The sequence below is a fragment of the Ursus arctos genome, unplaced genomic scaffold (assembly GCF_023065955.2).
Source record: "Ursus arctos isolate Adak ecotype North America unplaced genomic scaffold, UrsArc2.0 scaffold_7, whole genome shotgun sequence".
NCBI classification, from domain to species: domain Eukaryota; kingdom Metazoa; phylum Chordata; class Mammalia; order Carnivora; family Ursidae; genus Ursus; species Ursus arctos.
The window spans coordinates 61,610,773-61,630,376 of NW_026623089.1; the positions used below are offsets into that span (position 1 = coordinate 61,610,773).

A 19,604-nucleotide genomic window follows, 5' to 3' on the forward strand; every position below is an offset into this window, starting at 1 on the left:
TTCCATAAGTGCCTTTGTTCAGATTCATTTTCTTCTTTCAGTTAATGAACAGCCATCTGCAGCTGCTCCGCGATCTTAATCCATCTGCATGGAGACGCCATTGTTATATACAGCGTTCTATAAATATCGCTATGTTGACAAGCTGACTGCAGATGGGGGGGGTATCTTTATTATTATTATCCCTGATTAAGAGAGAGGCCAGATTGACAACACAAGGGCTCTGAGGTCCCTTCTCTTCTGTAAATTGTCTGTTCACATAATTATATTTCTAGTAACAATATTACGGTATGCATTACAATCATCATTGTAGCTGTTATTTGTTATTCGCTGAGTACCACTTCTGCATTCAGCAGTGTATGAGGCACAGCGTGTAGGAAGACAGAGTTCAGACTTGAAAGGATTAAATATTCTTACTGTAAAAAGGAATCTTATCAGCCTAACGGAACTGAGCTGTTAAAGTCGATACAGTGTCTTGGGCCACGTTTATATGCAATGGACTATATAGTAAAGAAGCTGAGTTGCATCATCTATATGTCAACCTTCTCTTACACAATGATTAGTCTGAGGTTCCTAAAGTAAAGCAATGCACTAGAAGAGAAATATCTTCATTTAAGTTCAGAATATGAATACTTTTTTAATGAGAGAGCTTGAGAGATGACAAGTTCACAATTAGTGGGAAGAACTTTCATTACTAATGACTTAGGCTATTTGTACCCAGCAAAGTGGGAGAGAAAGCAATGACCCAGCTGGTTTGAGAACAAACAAACAAACTACTTTTCACGTATTTAATCCATGTTGGGTGCTGGGAACATGGCTGTGAACAAGGCAGTTAGGTCTCCTACCTGTAGGGAGGTGTGCTCTAGTGGACCAACAATGGACCTTGAACAGGTGGTCGTAACTGTGATTATGCTAAGGGGCGAGATGCTGTGGAGCATGTAATGGAGGACCTATGGGATCCCACATGCAAGCAACTGACCTGTAGTGGGTTGGATGGTGGGTCCCGAAAGCTATGTCCTGCTAATCCCCAGAGCCTGTGATGTTGTCTCATTTAGAAAAAGGATCTTTCCATATGAATCTGGAGATAAGGAGATCATTCTGGATTATTAGGTGAACACTGAATCCAATAACAAATGTCCTTATAAGAAAAAGGCAGAAGGAGATTTGAGACACAGAAGAGAAGAGGAGAAGACACAGAAAAGAGGAAGAGGCAGCATGTGACCGTGGAGGCAGAGACTGGAGTGTCGTGGCACAAGTCATGGAGTGCTGACAGCCACCAGAAGCTGAAATCGGCAAAGAACAGACTCTGTTAGGAACTGAACTGTGCCTCTGTGAGATTCTTTCCTATGCTGCAAGTGACAATGCCGCTCATCTGACACCTTGATTGCAGTCTGGTAAGACCTTGAGGAGAGGGTCTAACTGTAGCATGCCCGGAGTCTCGACCCACTGGAACTATGAGGTAATATCTGTTATTTTATGCTAACTTTGTGTAATCTGTTACACAGCAATAAAAAAATAATACACCCATTGCAAGAGTACTGGGGTTGCGTTGAGTGTTCCGGCCAGAAGGAGCTGGGAGTATAAGAACCTACTGCGAAAAGAGGTGTGGCATGTGGCATGGTACGAGACCGGCCCGGCGTAACTGGGCTATGCCGACTGAGGAGAAGAGTGCCTGCAATGAGGTTGAAGAGAGGCAAACCGAGCAGGAATCATGCCAAGGAAAGAAATCTCTTCCTGCAGGGTTTTCTTGGGTTGGCCTTGTCCCACTGTTTCTCAGACACCCCTTTCCACGCAGTTCTTGTGTGTTCTTTCTCCCTCCATGTCTGTCTCACGTGCTCTCTCTCTCTCTCATTCTGGATTCTTGTAACCACTCCCTTCTCCTGTCCTATGGACCTGGGAGTGCTAATAGCTTCCCGCTGTTACTAGGCCTACAATAATGTATCAACCTTTGTTGCACTTTCTAAACACTGTCCACAATTTTACAAATAGATCCTTTATTTAAACTTCTGTTTCCTGCCAGAAGAGTTTCGTTTTAGACATATTGATGACTGTAAGACATCCCAGTGGAAATTTAGACATATGAGTCTGGAGCTCAGAAGCAAAGTGTGAATTAGAAATATGAATGTGGACATTACTATGCTAGAGATAATAGCTGGAACTTTGGCAACTGATCAGATCATTTAAGAAGGAAGCACAGAGTTAACAGAAAAAAATCTTAGAAGAGAGCACAGAGGAGTTCTAATCCTTAAAGCTGGTAGAGAAGCAAAGGAGACTAAGCAGAATTAGCCAGTGAGATAAAAGAGAAACCAAAGAGAAAACAGTGTCATAAGAAAGGACAAAAGGGATTTGTATTAGTCTGCTTGGCTGCCTTTACAAAAACCATAGACTAGGTGGCTTAAGTAACAAAAATTTACTTTTCACATTTCTGGAGCCTGGGAAGTCCAACATCAAGGTGCCAGCATGATCAGTTTCTCATGCTGAGAGCTCTCTTCCTGGCTTGCAGTTGGCTGCTTCCTCCCAGAATCCTCCCATAGTGCAGAGAGATGAAGAGAGAGCTCTCTGGCATGTCTTCTTATAAAGGCACTAAGCCCGTCATGGGGGCCCAACCCTCATGACATCATCTAAAGGTAATTACCTCACAAAGGTCCCATTTCCAAATACCATCACATTGGAGTTAGGGCTTCAACATAGGCATTTGGGTGGGGGGGACACAGTTCAGTTCAAGGCAGGGTTTAAAATGGGGAAGTGGTCAACTGTCTCAACAGCTGCTGAGAAATTAGTCCAGGAAACACTGAAAAGTGCCCACTGGATCGTACAATGCAGATTACGCATTTGATCAGCATGTATTAATAGCTTAACTTTACACAGTAATTTACTAGGTGGTAATGGCATCTAAAGTATAACTCAGTCCTTTGAGCTCACGAAGTTTCCCATAGAGCTGTAGAGTCAAGTCATAAATATATATCAATTTAAATACAGCAGTAAAATAAAGAATTAGTGCAGAGCTCTATGAGGGTCTGAAAGAAAGAAAATAATTTCAACTCTCATTTATTGGGGTATATTTAGATGTCAGACACTGTGCTAAGAACAACACATATATTATCTCATTCTAATCTTTGTAAAAATGCTATAAGGTACGTATCATTATTATTCCCTTGGCTATATATTAACAAGAAAGGAAATTGAGAATTTGAGACAATAAGTAATTTTCCATGACCCATGGCTAGTAAATGAAAAGGTTGAGTGAGATTGAAGCCTATTTGACACCAAAACCCAGGCTCTTAACATGCGTTTAAACTCATTAAAACAATGTTTTTCACCAGTTAAAAATAATTAATACATAGTCTATAGATTCTACATAACACTTGGAGGCTTTTAAAGATAATTTTTATATCAAAATAATTATATATTTACAAGAAGTTACAAAAATACTGAAAGATTCCAGGCATGCTTCAGCCTATTTCCATTTTACATAACTATAGTACAGGCAATGTCAAAACCAGGTGTTGACATGGATACAATTGTGTGTAAATTCTGTCTCATCGAATCACATCTGTACATTCATGTAATCATCGTGACAGTCAAGACACAGAGCTATTCCATCACCTCAGTAAGTTCCCTCATGCTATCGCCTTATAGTCACAACCACCATCCATTCTCCTACCATCCCTAACCACGAACGGCCACTAGTCTGTTATCCATCCCTACAATTTTGTCATTTTGAAAGTGTTATATAAACAGAATCATATGGTATGGGACATTTGGGGCCTGGCTTTTTTCATGAGGCATAATGCCTTGAACTCCATCCCAGTTCTTGCTTGTATCACCAATCCATTCCTCCTTATGGCTGAGTAGGATTCCGTGTTGTGGATATACCACAGTTTGTTTAAACATCCACCTATTGAAGGACATTTCGTTTCCTGTTTTGAGCAGTTACAAATAAAATTTTTGTGTGGACATAAGTTTTTATTTCTGGCATAAATGCCCAGAAAAGCAATGGCTGGCTTGTGTGGTAAGCATGTGTTTAGTTTTTTCAAGAAAATGCCCAATAATTCCCCAAAGTGGTTGTACAATCTTACATTCCTACCAACAATGTAGGAGAAATCCAGTTTTTCAGCCTCTTCAGCAGCATTTGGTATTCTCACAATTCTTCATTTTAGCTGTTATAATAGGTATACAGTGGTATCTACTATGGATTCATTTGCATTTCCCTAATAGCTAGTGACACTGAACATCTTTTTAGATGTTTAGTTGCCATGCAATCTGTATAACTTCTTCGGTAAGATATATTTTCATATCTTTTGCCCATTTTCTAATTAGATTGTTTGAGAGGTTTTTGGTGGTGGTGTTTTGTTTTGTTTTTTTCTTTTACTGTTGTGTTTGAGAGTTCTTTACATATTCCAGACACAGGTCCTTTATCAGACATGTGATTTACAAATATTTTCTCCCAGTCAGTATCTCGCCTTTTCATTCTAACAAGGTTCTTCACAAAGCAAAAGTTTTTAATTAACTGCATATTACATAGTCCTACATATGGATGTATTATATGTGTATATATATATGTGTAAATATATGTGATTTGTAATTTGTATAACTTTAGAGACATCGACTTGGAAGTCTTTCTCAATGACATTGTCATTTGGATCAGATATTCTGCTAGTGTTTAAAGTCATGTCTTGGCACTAGCACACGAAACAGGAAATGTCATGGCTTATTTTACCTCCAGCACTTTAGAATAATATGCTCCTAAAATGCAGAGAAGCATGTGGGCAAGCTTCTACTAATCCATATAAACTGTACATTAAAATGGCCTATACTTTACAACATTTTTAAAAACACTTTCATTCAGGACAGTAACTGTTTCATAAGCAGCAAAAGAGAAGTTTTCAGAGTCTGAGATGAACAAAATTGGAGGGTGGCATTCAGGGAGATGGAAGTTATACAATGCAATTAATACAATGTCTTGAGGTATCAAAGTTTGTAGGAAATAGCTTGTTACATTTTGAAGTTGATTAATTTAAATACACACATTGGAAAGCAAAATCTAAACATTCAAGGACTGTATCCTATAATGTGCATTGGAGAAATATCCTTTAAAAAGGTAAATGCTGTGGGGTAACTAGGTTTATTTGTAGTAGTAAAGTGAAAATAAAGACAACGGTCTGGCTTTTTAAGTTGTCTAGATGTTATTTATTTTCCTTGATTGGTTTAAATTTCTTCAGAAGTGTTAACATAAACAAGATGAGTATTTTTCCTTTTAAGTATTAGATTCAGTGTAATTAATTCTAGGTTCCAACCAATAGGTGAACTGTATATTGTAACTATATATGGTATTGCTTTGATTACTGTCTGGCTAGAGAAGTAAGTAATTTAAGTCTACGAAGGTCTAATCTCTTAATCTCTACTAGTTGAGGGGAAAGTTTTCCTTGGCATTTTTTTTTTTTTTTAATAATCACAAAGACTAGTTCCAGGAATAACAAAATACTCTAAATTCTAAAATCAGTTTGTCTTACAATATAACTTCAATATTTTATTGGAACTATGTTCTTAATATGCATCTAGAAGAAATGTCTAAATTTTTAACTTAATAATATGTTCTAGAATATTCAGAACTCTATTGCCAGGAATTTGTTTTTTATAAGATGTTTGTTTGAACTGTGAAAGAGAGGCAATTTTAAAATTAATGGATTCACAGTGTATACAATATTCCACAGAGCTGCTCTGCTTTTTCTCCCTCTCTCTAAGCTGCCAGCTTTGGACAAAGAAACTTTTATGGCAGCAACTGACTTGCAGAATCATCCAAGACCACCCTTTCCTTGAGGAAGAGGTCAGCAATTAGATAAGGTGATGGTAGATTGACCTTAACACCAGGGGCTGTCCAGCTGGAGCTTAGTGTTCATTCCATCCTTTCAATTAAGTTCCTAACAGATTCTTGAGGAAATAAGGGGGAAGGGGCAAACTGGCTTGAAAATCAGAACATACAACAGAGGGCAAAAAGCACAGGAACAAAAATGTATTCCAGATAAGTCTTTCTAAAATCAGCAAGCCAACATGTCATGGAAAGGGCAGACTTATCAATGACAAAACAATATCCTCTCAGCCTGATGATATAATTATTTACTTTGGTTAGTGGCACTGAACTCCAGGAGTATATTTTATAAATTAAATACTTATAATAAAACTATAGCCCAGTTTCTCCCAAGAATGTCTGTAGAATCTCTCTTCTCTCTCTCTCTTTCATGGTGGGGAGAGTGAGGCTGATGGCAGTGTGCCACGGTTATGTGATATCCTGGCAAGAAAATGCCTCATTTTATATCACAAACATATGGTCTGGTAATGGTTTTATATTATATTCCTTTAGTTTTTTATTCCCATTTTTAGGAGACCTCTTCTAGACAAGAGCAATATGTTTTCTTGTCGACCTATCACATCAACTGTTAACACATGTCTCTACTTTAAGAGTTGACAATGGTTAAAAAGTTAAAACTTAACCTTATGTTACATATAACCTAAATTTTGATTATGCAGTAAAGTTGATCTCTGATGCTCATCTGTGTTGAAGTTACTGTTTCTCTGTTTACCTTTCAATTAAGGAATTCTCTCCCTTTTTTCAAGGGTTAACGTTCCTCAAGTTACAATTGACTAAATAAAAATGTGTACAAAATGTGGCAACCAGGATGGTAAAATGACTCTAAGCTTAAGGTTTTAAACTAGCATTTCACAAACTAAATCTGGCCCACAGATGTGTTTTGTTTGGCTTACAGAGTGTTCAAACATTTTTCTAAAAATTAGTTGCCAACATTTAAAAATTGGGAGATTTCAAATAGAAATCTTGATCCTTGGGTTCTTTTAAAATCTCCCCAATAAGCCTGGCCCTGACTTTCACACAACTGGTGGGTGCCAGGTAGCATTCCCTCTCTGGTTCACCTCAGTCCTGTCCAACATGCTCTCAACTTGTTTACATTCGATCTCCCGCCCTTGTCGACATCTAAATTTGAGACTCCTCAACTACCCTAGATGGGGAGTTTGGAAAAAATTGGTGGCATGTGGCCCTGGGAAATAAATAATCATAAAGACAAGTAGCTATCCTCAAATATATGAAGGATTATTCCTGGGGGAAAATGATGAGAGTCAAAAGGACTGTTGTCTCAGTAGGCAGAAAAAATCTAGAGTAAGACAAATGTTGCCTAAATGCGCTAATAACATCTTGAATGACAAAGAGCCAACCAGAAAAAAAAAAAAAAGTGCTACTCTGGGGCAGAGACTCCCATTAGTGGAAGTATGCAAGCAGGTGTGGGACAGTGGGATGTCCAATGGAAGCACTAGCTCCTGAGTTGACCAATGATCTCCAAGGCCCCCTCTAGCTCCATGAGTCTGTGAACTGGCTTTTTAAAACTGTCCTTTGTAGCTATAAAGTGAGGACTACACTAACTGGAAAACAAGTATGAGTTTTTAAATATTATATGAACATACAAGTCTCTGACATATTTTTGGATTCTCTGGGAAAGGGTTTAAAAGCGAATGCCACCTTATCCTTCTAAATCACAGGCAGTGTCCTGATGAGACTTGTTTCAGTGTTAGTTTCTAGTTATAAGGCATTTGATTTCATTTTTAATAACACATGGCAATCAGATGAACAGTTTTTCTTCTGGGGAAAAGCATTGATTATTTTAAAAACAGTAACATCAGCACAACTATCAGGGAAGAAAAAGCACAATGGTTTTGAAAATCATTCTGAAGTTTTTATTTGCTGAAGAGATTAAAGAAAATATATACTGCCCCTAAAGTATTTACAAACCACTGGGGAAAAAATTACATTAATTGCTTTGCAAAGAAACAGTTATTGGGAAAGCATAAGATTGATGTGGGCATCAATAGACTTCAGCCTTTCCTCTGTTAAGGTTTTTGCCTTTTTACACAGATCAGGAATTGGCAAACAAACACCCTGCAAGCCAAATCTGGCCCACAGTCTGTCTTTGTAAATAAAGTTTTATTAGAACAAACCACATTCATTGATTTTCACATTGTTTAAGGTCGTTTTTGTGCTAAAATGACAGTTGGGTAGTTTCAACATGGAACTTCTGACCCCCATAGCCTAAATTATTTTACCGGTTAGCCCTTAACAGAAAAAGCTTGCTGACCCCGTGACACACACTAGCTAACTTATACTATTTATATCTCTATTTCTTGTCAGTATAACAAAAAGGCAAGCTAAACCTTAATGTCGCTATAAAAGAAACTACCACATTCTCTTGCTTTGGTGGTAAACAAAAGAGCTTTTCTTTCAACTTCTGACTGCTACGTCTCTGTTTTCACCTTGCACCTACTGAGACACAAAATTCAACATCTTTTTCAGGTTCTCACAAGGAATTCACTCATGCAGAAGTATCAGTGAACAATGTAGCCTTCATTAAAGTGTTTGGGGGGAAGGCCAGTGGAATAGAGGCGCTACATTCTCCATAGTAAACAATTTGAAAATCCCTTTTTAAACTTTCTCCAGAGTTCTTTCTGCCTGAAGTTTGTTGAAAACGTAGTGAATGAATAAAATTCATTTATTTTTAATAAAATTAAATTTCTTAACAATTTTGATTATCCCCAGGATAAGTGAGAGGAGGCAAAACAGGAAGCTTATTTTCTAAGCACAATTGTCTTCATTTTCGTTTTCTACTTTCTCTGGAGAAGAGTAGAGAACCACTGCCTTGCAGTGTAGAGTCTTTGTGTAATCTCTGGTCAAAATGTGGAAATCACTGCTTTGGAGGACTAATCTAGTTCACCAGTGTGATATCTCCTAATTCCCTTAATAATAGATTTTGCACATATTCTAGAAAAGAAACAATATTACTTGTGCTGCTGAGATTTACAACTCTAACACTTATCCTAGAAATTACAGCCTTTTCTCTGTTGCAAAGGATGATGATAGAAAGAGAATATATTGTTGCTAAATATAATTTGGATATACAGTATAGTGAGTGGCTGTTTACAATTTCAATATACCAAGGACTTCTGTTGCTGGCATTATGTCAAAGTAGATACCACGGGGGAAAAAAAAAAAACCACACCTGCTCCAACACTTGGAAATAATGGATCAGACACAAACATCTCTTTAAATACAAAGCTGAGCTCAGGAGCAAAGGAAACCCACAAAGGCCAAAAACTAAGAGAGAAGACCCAAGAGTTTTCCTCTCTTATCTTTCTTCTATGCAGCACACAGCTTCCTGGATCTCTCCCAGGGGCTGTCAACTCTCTATTATGCAGAACGCTTCAGCTCTGACCCAGTCCTTACCATCATAATTCCATACAAATTTTCCCCAGAAAGAAAAGTTAGCTCTCTAATAAGATCTCACCTTCTTCAGAAGGTATATTTGTGACTTGTGCCACATTGACAGCTTGCCATCTACCCAACTCCATCAGAAGCTGTGGCTATAAAGTATTTCTCCAGACAAATGCAGTGTTTGTAAATCTGTAACGTGGGATTTGGCATTCAATTACCCAAATTGGAGAAAGGACCACGTGAATGGGCAGAAGATAGTTTCCTGTGAGGTCAAGCAAGTATTACTCTTCCCTGAAAGGAGGGAGGACTCTCAGAGAGGAAGCAAGCTGGGAGCAGAGCTGGTCCACACACATGCAATGGCTCAGAAGCCTTCCTTTGCCTCTCTACCCCTTCCAGGTACCCACTGAAAAATGCCACGGATGATGACTTTGTAGACTGAAGTCTACTAATGAACAGTACAAAGCAGCAATCAGTCGATCTGAATGTAGAATGAGGGATCATGAAAAGGAAGTTTTGAGAACATATCAATAAAACAGAATGCTATCAGAATCAGGAGGGGCTCTTCTGGAGTCCAAGTGAAGCATGAAATACCTTAAGGTACCAATGGGGAATTTAGGAAAATCAAAGGCTATATTAAAATATTTAAAGTTTCTGATACTGAGCTTACTTCATTCTGACTCATATTTTAGATCTCAGCTCAAAGATCACTTCTTTCTAGAAGGGTTTCCTGACACTACCCCAAATCTCTCTCAGATCCTTCTGGTGTTCAGTCTTGTCAACCCTGAATTTGTTTCAGAGTGTCACTGTGACCATTATAATGCCATAATTAATTGTGCAGTTCATCTCCTCTCTAAATGCAAGTTCCATGAAGGGGTACACCTTATTCACTGCTTTCACGTCAGCACCTACCACTTGCCAGGCATGGAATTGGTTTTGCTAAATGAAGAAGCTATAAAATGACTGCAATGACATGATTTTGGTCATTATAATATGATATCTGCTTATGGTGCACCTTTGAGCAGTTTTTTCAAACTTTTAAAAACTGCCATCCAGTAAGAAACACATTATACACCCTGACATACATACATACATACCTGCACACAAAATGAAACAATCAAAAATGTTGCTGGAAACAATACTGACAATCATCACGTACAACTAATTCTAAAATTTTCTGATCTCTTCTGTTTTCATTTTTGAAAGTGCTAGACTTGACCCCCTAAATAGATTTCATAACCTACTTTTGAATTATAACCTACAGTTTAAAAAACCCTGCCCTAGGACGCTTCATAATTATAAGATGCAATTGAATATTAACTGTGGTTAAACTTTGCCTTCGTTCATCTGTCTGTATATGTTTCATGGAATTTAGATAAAATAAATATTCTTTACAGGGAGGAGGGCAGAGAGAGAGGGAGAGAGAGAATTTCATGGAGCCTGACACAGGGCTCGATCTCATGACCCTGACATCATGACCTGAGCCAAAATCAAGAGTCAGACACTTAACAAAGTGAGCCACCCAGGCGCCCCTGCATAAAATAGTCTTTGCAGATGTAGCAACATATTGTCAAGGGCTCCAAAATTCCTTAAATTACCCTTCCCTGCAATACCCCACTCTGGGTCCTTACAGGCAGAGGGCAGCATGGGAAGATGACCAAACATGCCAAAGGCCACTGTGTCCTACGGTCATAACTTACGTGCAGAAAGTGTGATTTACCTAACATCCTGATCGTACATTTATAATTAGCTTTGTATTTCTTGCCCAGTTTTACTCCATCAGACTAACATATGCTGTGCTACAGATGGAAGTCCCAGGTTATTCAGCATCAGGGACCCTAGGGTCTTGTGATTCCAAATTAAACTTGGGTGTGCGCATAAACCATGCAAATTAGGCTATGGCCACATGCTCAACACTGCTGAAAAGAAATCAGGCAATGTCGAGAAACAAAATGCACTGCAGGCTGCCTCCTCTTGCTGGAAAAGTTTTTATTAGGCTTGGTGATTGAAGAGGTTTGAAAGGAAACACTCAACTCAAATTGCCATGACTAGATGCACATGTTTCCTTGACCACCAAAACAGGCCGGGTGGCTAGGCATGTTTTACAATGCTCATCCGTGTCTACTGAATGGACTTGAGCTTTGTGAACTGACCGGAATTTCTGTGGGCTCAGTATTTGGAAAATGTTGTCGCACGTGAATGTTTGGAGTTGTATTCTGTGGCTGATGCACGTCAGCTGGAGGAAGACTGTGTTCTTCTCCCTCTTTTCTGGGGGACACACTGGTTCTCTAAGATACCTCTGCCCAGATGTTAAGCCAAGACTGAGCTCATTTGAAAGAGCTCATGCTTTCATAGCTTGGAACTGGTTGCAGCGAGATCAGCAGAGCCCCAGCACCCGGTGGCAGGATGTCTCTTCTCTATGGTAGACTGGCTTCATTTTCCTCTTCCCGAGGATGTCATGCCTTAAATTTGCGAGAGTAAACTTTGTACCGAAAAGTAATTTTGTAAGTAAACTTTGTATAGCAAAGTGCAGAAATCATAAGCACGGCTCAATAAATTTTACAAAGTGATTGTACCCATATATTTAACACTCATGTCAAGAAATAAAACATTTCTAGTTATACTAGAAGCACAATCCACTCCAATCATTATTGGTTTCCCAAGGGTAACCATTATCCCTCCATCTAATAGGATGGATGACTTTTTCTTATTTTTGTATTTTTTATAAATGGACTCTTGTAGAATGTACTTTTTAAAATCTGGATTCTGACGTTCCACTCTCTGTTTATGAGATTAATCCGTGTGGTTGATTGTAGTTGTTTGTTCATTCTTACACCTGTGTGGCACTTCAGTGGATGAATATAAAACAATTTTTATATCCATTCTATTACTAATGGACATCTTGGTTGTTTCCAGGTTGTGGCAATTCTAAATAATGCTACTATGAACATCCTTGCACATGTCATTTGGTAAATCTAAGTACACATTTCTGTTGCTATATCTAGGAGTAGAATTGTGAGAACATAAGACATAAGGATATCCAGCTTTAATTGAAATCTGAACAATTCTTCAAAGTGGTGGTACACTCCCACCAGCAGGGTGTGCAAACCCCAATTGCTCCATATTCTCATATTGTCCATCTTTATTTTATTTTATTTTTAAATTTTAATTTAAATTTAAATTTTGATTTAAATTTTAATTTAAATTTAGAGGAGGTGAGGGGGCAGGGGCAGAAGGAGAGGGAGAGAGAATCTTAAGCAGGCTCCATGCCCAGCACAGAACCTAACGTGGGGCCCAGTCTCACAATCCTGAGATCATGACCTGAGCTGAAATCAAGAGTCGGACACTTAACCAGCCAACCAGCGCCCCCTGTCCATCTTTTTAATTTTAGTCATTCTGATGGTTTGTTGTTTTTTTTTTTAAGATTTTATTTATTTATTCGACAGAGATAGAGACAGCCAGCGAGAGAGGGAACACAAGCAGGGGGAGTGGGAGAGGAAGAAGCAGGCTCATAGCGGAAGAGCCTGATGTGGGGCTCGATCCCATAACGCCAGGATCACACCCTGAGCCGAAGGCAGATGCTTAACCGCTGTGCCACCCAGGCGCCGGGTATTTTTAATTGGAAGAGCATGGACTTTGGAATTAGACAGAAATGACTTTCATTCTTGTTGTGTCACATTCAAACAGTTTATGTGGTCTCAAGCAAGTCACATTTCCTCTCTGAATCTTGTGTTTCTCATCTGCAACATGGCAATAAAAATACTTATCACATAGAAGAGTTGCAAATTATAAATAAAATAATATGTGCAAATAATGACTATTATTTCTTAAGCATCTACTGTATACTGCTACGCTAAATACTTACCTACACCAGTGAGCTTGAGACATAGTATTTCTGAACATCACTAATAATAATAGCTATATTCCCCACCATCAGACTTCTAAATATCCAGCCTCCTATAGACACTCTGAGAGAGTCTTGTCATTGTGCCCAGAAAATTAGGCTGCTCTATCTCCCAAGACAATGGAAGCAGAACCTAGTGCTTTATAGTTGTCCAAAAAGTGTGTCAGGATGTCACTGGGGCAGCTGTGATTTGATTAATTCTGTCTGTTATTTCGACTCAAAGTCCCCAAATCATACCACAATGTCTTGATGGAAATAGCTTAGAGTAGACCAAGGAACTAGCAGGTGAAGACATACACTCTTATTTTTTCCCAAATTAAGAACAAGAAATAACTAGGGGCATATTTGTGCTTTCCAAATGCTTTTACTATGGAGTCTATGCACGGATGTATTCATCTGTCAAAACTTTGCCACATCTTTTTTTTTGCAAAGAGGTATCATGTTGCCTTAAGAATTGAAAAGTAATGTTGTTTATTGTGTGTCTTCCTGCCCAATTTATGGAAGTTGAAAAAGTCTTCAGTTTTAGAAGAATGAGCCCATGATTTCCAGAAGACATGAAGAAACCTTTAGGTTGGCAGATCTCTTTCAACAATTGGTATCAATCCAACAGCTCTTTAATTGCCAGGACTCTACGTACACAATAGGAAATTAAACATTTAAGCAGAAAATAAAACATCACAGAGGACTGTTAGCTGCAAACTGTAAGTGTACTGCGTGTTCTCCCTCTGTTACTGCTGTATTATTTGGGTGGGGAGGGAGATGGTGATTTCTCACCGGCTGCTAGGGACCCACTCCCACTTGGGTTCACAAACATAAGCCTCCTGGTTCTTCCTGAACTGTGTTCCGTGTTCTCACTTGTCTTTAAGTTTAACAAATAATTGTAGTGTTCCCCCAATACAAGGCTGTTTAGAAACCATGGAAGAATGATTTCTAAGTTAATAAACCTAAAACACATTTGCCCAACACAGTTCCTTTAATTTTTAAAGGCTTGTATAATTTGAGGGAATTTAAATCCATGTGTTTTTTATTCACTTGCACTGACATCATCAAAATAGCCCTTTAAACAGCTGGTTGAGCCTTTTTTCATAAAGTTCTCTTATGACTTGTTTCTTTTTGAAAACAAGACTTTTTTTTTTTTTTTTTTTTTTTTGCCAAAGGCAAATGAACTTAAACGCCAAGAGATTTGGATTTCAATCAAGACTCCAAACCTGTATATTTTGAGGTTGAAAATTTTGCAAATGGGCTCCTGACTCCCCACTGAAATTAGCTGAGAAGAAGGAAAAAGTACCATCTGAGTGAAGTTCATGGTCAAATCTGGTGTCAGAAGACTAAAGAAACGTCTATATTTGCTGCTTAATTTTGTGCCAAATCTGAAATGAATCAATGTACAATGTGTATTGGATTATTACAGAAATGTGATCCACTGCCAAGCCGTTGACTTTTCCACCATCTCTGGTTATCATGAGTAAACCACAACGCTGTATTCTCCAGAGGTTAGAAACCCAGCACACGGCGGCTGTCTGAGATTTGTGAGAAGTGATTGTTTTAACAGAGTCATTTTGGAGAAAAATCTTCCACTCAACATTGTAGATGCTTATGATACATATGCGTGCTCATGCATGTGTGTAAGAAATACATATATACACGTGTGTATAGGAATATAGACGTGCATTTATAGGAAATACATATATATATTCCCCTGTATATGAAGGACTTTTTCTTTTTAATAAGAATATTTTCCTCTAAAGCTATCCTTAATGATTTAGCAAGTGAAATTATAATCTGAGCATAAAATATGTAAAGGAGTTCAGCCTATATAAATATATCCACATGTTTCAGTTAAAACAAAACTCTTAAACCTTTTTGGTATTAACAATCCGAGACTGTTTTTCTCTTTGTCAAAATGTATATAGCTAAGCAGTAATCAGAGAGATGTATGACTGGGAGTAGTTGAATTTTACAGGAATCTGTGGAGCAAATGGGGATTCTGATCCCCTCCAGCCCCTCCAGCACAACTGCAAAAACCAACGCTCCACTTGAGAAACAAATTTGTCTGCCATCATGGAACTCCTCAAAGGAGAATTCTCCTGTAATAGGTAAATTAACAGTGAGAAAGAAAGAAGAAGAAAGGGACGAGTTCTCTGATTCTATTTTACAATTGCGATTTGTTAAAAGAGGAGTTTCACATATACACACTCACGTGAAGGTGCATAAATATTAATAGAGCCAGGCTTCGGATAAAAATAGAAACCAGAGTCTTCATCATTGTATTCCTGCTAACAGATTTGATTGTATCATTCTTTAAGGACAGCTCTACGTTTGTCTATAGTGTGGAATTTGTTTGCTGTCAAAATCTCTGGAATCGTCAAAACCAGTTTTCAAAATCCAGCCTGTATGATATTGAAGGAATATTCATGAGTTTACAAAATTGTCTTCTTTAAGAAACTTTAATTAGCAAAAACTCATATTTACAAATGAGATGATGATTCCTATGTACTTACTCTTGTCCAAGGTTTGTCCCGAGATATCTCATTAAAATTTTAAAACCTTGACAAGGAGAAGACCATTGTCCCCCACTGATAAATATAGAAACTTTGACATAAAGAGCTACAGCAGAATGAATGAATTTCATTATGAATATATAGTCACAGAATTTTTAGTGGATTCACCACAGGGTCCGTTTAAATATGAACTTCCATTGTGCTTTGAATAACTGGATGCAGGTTGGAGACAAAGTATAGAAATAAAGCAGGAGAAAAATCTAAAGGAGATACCACCCTTTGAAGATCAAACTGAAATTAAAGAGTTGCCAGTGACAAGTAGGATTTGACTTGAAGACATTTGATTTGTATCTTTCAAATAACTCTTTGACTGCATAACATGAAGTACATCACTATTTGCATTATTAAGCAATAGAAGTTTTCAGAAGTGTTTTATATATTGACTTTTCAGCCTAATCCAGAGAATGCTGTTTCATATTGGCAGTAAAATTGCTAGGTTCTATGACTTAGCTATGTGACCTTGGCAAGTCACAAACTTTCTATATTGCAATTTCCTCATTTATAAAATGACAGTGATGATATATAGACATATTGTACAAGAATGAATGTACTGAAATATCTGAAAGTCTTTTGACTTCATTATAAGCTACAAAGATGTCACTGTGTTCAATTGTAGTTATACACCAAACTCTCTCATCTCTTCCTCTCAGTCTTTCTTTTCGCTTTCCCTTCTCCCTCACCCCTCACCCCCCTCCCAAATATATTCTCTCCTAGAATCATAGGTTGTCAGAACTGAAAAAAAGCCATAGAGATCAGGAAGTTCTATGAAAAGAGAAAATAAAGTTCCGAAAGAAAGAAAGAAAGAAAGAAAGAAAGAAAGAAAGAAAGAAAGAAGAAAGAAAGAAAGAATTTATCCCAAGTCACAAAGCTAATTAATGGCATTAGTAGGTTTAGGTCCCAAGTCACTGCAACTCCCAATCCTTACCTCCTAGCGAGGCACTCTAGCAGAGTAATTAAGAGCATACGATTGGGTAATAGACAAACGGGTTCAGCCTCTCTCACTGACCAACTCTCTGTATCTGTAAAATGGGATTAAAAACAACATAACACCTGGCATTACCGTGAGATAGTTAAACAACTTGCAGAATGCCTGGAATTTACTAGCACTGAATGAACATTATGGATTTTTATCATTTTCTCACTGCCTTTCACTGTTTCTCACAGCATTTCATTGTGAAGAGACTTCACTTTCATAGTGTAGGCTGCATTCACCTCCATTTTTCTGAGATGGACCTAAGAGTCAGGAATTGCCTTCTCAATGGCCCAGACGGTTCTACGACAGAGTATTAACAGCTAACTTGAGTTCTTGTGACACAGTACTTTGTATTGTGTCACGGGAAAACTTTATCATGGTTGAGAAAACTGAAGCACAGAGAAGGAACTTATTCAAGAGCACCCGGCTACTAAGCGGCTCCAGAGCCCACATTTTGTATCACCGTGAGATACTGAAGCTAAAGCAGTGGAGAGCGTTCAGGTGATCAGGCATGGGAAGTCGGGAAACGCGCCTCCTTCCCCATTCGCTATGAACTTCTAAAGAGAACTGCCTTCTGGAGAGTTATGTGCCCGTAACTGTCAGTCTGCAAAGGAAATGGGCTCCACAATTATGACATGGCAGAATCACGGTTGGCCTGGAGACCTAAGCCACATCCCCCAAGAGTGAAAACAAATGGGATGCCACATCCAAGTCCCCGTGGGTGCTTGTCCAAGACCAACATACTTGGGACACTCTCTGCTGGAGCCAATCCTGACGATTACACATCAGAGATATTGCAGTTCAAGGTTAAAATGGTCAATTGTTGGGGAAAATGTGCCCACTGATGTCATCATTCTTAGAAGTTGTGTTCATCTCTCGTTTCTGGGAGCATTAGATTCATGAGCACGTTGGTGTTAAAAAGCTAATTTAAAAACGGAGTCGGATGTTTAATTATTGTTTGATTTGGGGTTACAGCCTTTCATTTTTCAAACATCTTAAGAGCAGAGAATGAAAATTGTTACCTAAGAAACTATTGAAATTCTCTTAACTCTTCTGGGTATGTATTATGTATTCTACGAGTTCTCTGCCAGGGATATAAGTCAGAAACTCTCCTGCTGGTTTTGATTACAGCTGCAAAGTCACAGATTTGAACAGCTCTAGACAATCATTCTTCTGAACCTGCACATAAATATAAAACATTTTCTTTATCCTTATCACATAAACCTTCAATGAGGTTTGCTGCAAAGTAAATTCCAGTTTTCTTCCATTTTTGTCTCATTTATCATTTTAATAATTAGCAAACTGCACCTTTTTTTTGCAAAAAGCTACTCCATTTGCATATTCAAAGGTCATTGTACAGGTTCAAGCTATTTAATATCAAAGCAATGATAATTTAACAATCTCTTCTTCTGGAGTCAGATAAAACACAAAATTACCTCTGGCTTTTTAATTTTGCACATTTATAGACAGATGATAAAAATATGAGATTAAGATAATGGCAGGAGCAATATAATGAACCATCAGTTAAGCTATGGTAAACTTTCTTCGTATCTTGCTTCGGGTCTTTGCATTGTCACTTTATTATTTAAAATGGAGCCATCACATTTCAGTAAGTGATATCAAGAACATAATTTGCTAAGACACCTCTTTATTTGAGGAGCTGTCAGGACTGGCAATGAGAAATGACACAATCCCTCAGTTGTAAGCGACAGGCACCACTATATTAGTCCAGCACTTGTGTATTTCTCTGCTGTTTTTGAAAAATTGCATTTCCTTTGTGTAAGCAGAACAAAAAGAAATAGAAATCGGTTCCATGTGAATTCTGTGGTCCTCTATATTAAACTGTAATTGTTTCCTGGTAAAAAACCAAGCCTGCAGGATTTCCTGAAAAATAATTTACAAGGATGGGTACTGGGTCCAGCTTGCTTTTTTCCCTGTGCTTCTGTGATTGATGACACTGCAAGGAGCTGATAGATTTGCTGCTGCTGCATCTCCAGTAAGTTCTTTTGCTTTAAACAAACTGCAATCTTCCAAAAAAAAAAAAAATCTTTACATGGCATTCACTTTCCTGGCTTTTTGGTTCCTAGTTGCTTTTCAACTCTGGCACTGCTCTGAGGGACCCAGCTAATGGACCCTGTTGCATCAATACAACCATGAAGACAGCTTGAATGAATTATTTAAGGTAATGGCTAGGCCGAAATTTGTAATTCAATCTAGTTAGTTCAGTATGAGCTATGATCTTTAGAGAGGTAATATGGAAAGAATGCTGGCTTAGGGGTCCTACACACCTGAGTTCAGATCCTTTCTCTCCTACTGCATAACTTGTACATGCCACTTAAACTATGTGAGTTATAATTTCCTCCTATGTAAAACTGGGGAATGATGAAGCCTATTTTCAGCAAAGGAAGCAAAAAGCTTCTTGTGAAAGTCCAGTGAGTTAAAGGTTGGAAAACAGTCTGTAAATCATAGATGGTTTTACAAATAATAAAACCCTAAAAATGGTAAATCAGAGCCTCAGGCCTCATTCTTTGAGGATCCCCATATTATTTTAATAACAAGCACTAAGGGAAAAAAGCTAACTATCCTTAGGCCTTACAATATGCTGGGCATGATGCCAGGCCCATCACACACACTCTCATTTATACCTCACAAAAGTCTTGTAAGGAATGTGTCATTCTTCTCTTTTATAGTAATAATTATGTCCAATAATTATTGACTGCACAAAATAAACCATATACTGTGCTAAGTAATTTATACACAAAATTTCATGTAATCCTTAAAATAATCCTATGAAGAAGGTGCAGCATTATCCCCACTGAGGAAGTGGGGGCTCAGGGAAATTAACTTGCCCAAAGTCATATAGCTGATTGGTGGGACTCATTAAACCACCTCCCAGCAAAA

The 19,604-nt window shown here is 38.1% G+C and overlaps 2 long non-coding RNA genes across 2 annotated transcripts in view; one reads left to right on the forward strand and one right to left on the reverse strand.

Moving 5' to 3' along the window:
- LOC123001322 (uncharacterized) overlaps window positions 1-19,604 on the reverse strand; it is a 265,092-nt gene that overhangs the window by 51,013 nt on the left and 194,475 nt on the right. The gene's annotated exons all lie outside the window — the stretch shown is intronic.
- LOC125282770 (uncharacterized) lies at window positions 1,229-19,209 on the forward strand. Its single transcript, XR_007190026.2, has 3 exons — window positions 1,229-1,456; window positions 13,674-13,870; window positions 14,327-19,209. It is a non-coding gene; the product is annotated as an uncharacterized LOC125282770 (long non-coding RNA).